Consider the following 2606-nt stretch of genomic DNA (forward strand, 5'->3'; position numbering starts at 1 on the left):
GAAGTCACATATGGACACCTCAGTATTGTTTTCTTACTGTAGCAGGAGAACACCCTGAAGAACTTATTCAGCTTCAGAATTAAAAAGGCAAATAAACATATTCACCAAAAATAAGAAAAACAAGTGTAAGAGCTAATAAAGGTAAAAGTAGAAACACATTAGATTACAGATGATAATTTGATCAAGGAAAGAACTGAATAACTCAGTCTTTCAAAAGTATACTAAGAACAAAAATAAAATCAATCAGAATTAAGGTGAAATATTAAATTTAGTTGCAATAGATACAAGAACTAAAGTAATGAGAAAGCATTTCAAATTACTTATTTGGGCACTAGCATATATTAACAAGGCTAAATCTTACTGGCATTTCTGAAACAGCCTGTGAACACATCAAGGTTTTACTGAGAATGAAAGTCCAAATCAGTTTTAAGATGTTTATTAATCACATTAGTTGTCAATAAAAGCCCTAAAACAAGAAATGTTTCTTTTTAGAGAGTCAAATAAAATATAAAGAGGACAGCTCCGTATACATGCTTCTGGCTCTGCATCAAATCAACTACTCAATTATGCTGTTTCTACAGCTCCCCTACTCTGGAACACATTATCATATTGATGAATTTGTTTGTTTATTTATTTATTTATTTATTTATTTATTTATTTATTTATTTATTAAAGGTAATGATTTCATGAGGAGGAGACAGTTCAGGGTTTAACCAACTTCTACCTAAGTATGAGAACCTGACTGAAGCATTCGTATCCTAAGCTCTGAGAGCCCAAGTCAGGTGGCAGAGATGGCCAGCCAGGCAGCCTAGCGAAAATGATGAGCTCAAAGTTTAACAGCCTTAACAACCTTGTTTCAAAAAAATGAAAGTGATGTGGAGAGAAAATTGAAGAAGATATCTCCATGTTATATTCTGGTCTTCAATTGGCCCACACAGTGAAGCATACAAATATGACACACGCACATGTGCATGCACATGCGTGCATGCACGCACACACACACACACACACAGACACACACACACACACTAAATAAAAGGAGAAAATCATGAATTCAGTAGCTTTTTGCACTTTCTGTTTCATTCAATAATGCTGTTCAAAAGAAGAATATTCAATTTGATTCTAATTTAATTACAAATAAACTCTAAGTTTCTTGAAATATTATATTCATTTGTTTTAATTTATTAAAAATATTTGTATATTCATTGTATTTTTACATCCATTTTTCTTCAGTTTCACTCATTATTTCTGAAAATCAAAATTTAGCAAGGAAAACTCTTCTCAGTGCCATTCAGTGCTGCACAAGCACACCTCCCCACTCTATGATTCCTTCATACAGTTTATATACTACAATGTTGTTTATTAACTACCTTACTGCACAGAGGAAAATCTCTATAAGATGAAAGTAGGGGTTTTGTGTGTTTGTTTTGTTTTTGATTGTCGTTTCTAGTTTTTGATCTTCATAGCTAAATTTCTAGATGCATATAGATATTCATGTAATACCTGTTGTAGGCTTGCAATGGATCAGTAAGGGCATGTACAGCACAGTGCATTGAATCATTATCAACAACATGGTTTCTTACATGCCAAGATCATGTTTCAGCACTTTAAGAGGAATATCACATGAATCATTCAAGTAATAGTGTAAAAACATGATCATATTATCATAGCATACAAAAGGAAAACTCAGTAAAGACAAGACATAAATCCACCAATGCCAGCACTAGCATTATTTTGTCACTAATGAAACAGTTAAGGATATTACTTTTGCTTTTCCAAGTTTTAGAATTTAAATTATATTTGACTACAAATACCACCTAATATAATTCTTCTTTTCATCCAATATACCAAAAATTAAGCTCAAGGTATTATGAAAATAAGCAAGACTGGATGAAATGAAACAATTTGGCAAATTAGAAACTACATGCAATAATGTTTCAAAGATTAAATACCCAAAACCTGCTTAATGTTCTCAAAAAGCACATGGCTATTATATCTATATGAGTCCATCTACAGCACAATGCTTAGATATATATTGCAATTCAAGCTACAGAATTAAAAGGTAGAGGAAATTTAGCTTTAAATCTTGCATTGACTTCTAGGTATATAATCTTACAGAGATAATTTAATTGATTCTAAGTTTTAGTTTCTTTACCTCAAATATAGAGTTTAAATCATCTTTTTGCTTGTTGCATGGTTCAATTTTAATAATGATTTGAAAAATGCTTCTTCTTACTAATGTTTAAGAAATAAGACTATGCCAGACATGGCAGTAGCCACCTGTAATTTCAGCACCCATGAAGTAGAGGCAGGCAGATCTCTATGAATTCAAAACCAACCTAGCCTACAGAGTTGTTTCAGGCCTTCAAAGACTCTATAATGAGTCCCTATCTATAAATAAATAGATAACTTCTTTTATTCTTTAAAATTAATATTTGATAGAAAACATTGGGTTATAAAAAATAAACTTTAGTTGCAGAACTCACACACACACACACACACACACACACACACACACACACACACACACTAAAGACAGAGCCTCATGTAATTGACCCTAAGCACCTCTCTCCTTTCCTCCCCTCCCATGTGCTGGGAATATAAGC

Source organism: Mus caroli, unplaced genomic scaffold (genome assembly GCF_978045245.1).
Source record: "Mus caroli unplaced genomic scaffold, Mus_caroli_1 scaffold_14, whole genome shotgun sequence".
In the NCBI taxonomy this organism is placed as follows: domain Eukaryota; kingdom Metazoa; phylum Chordata; class Mammalia; order Rodentia; family Muridae; genus Mus; species Mus caroli.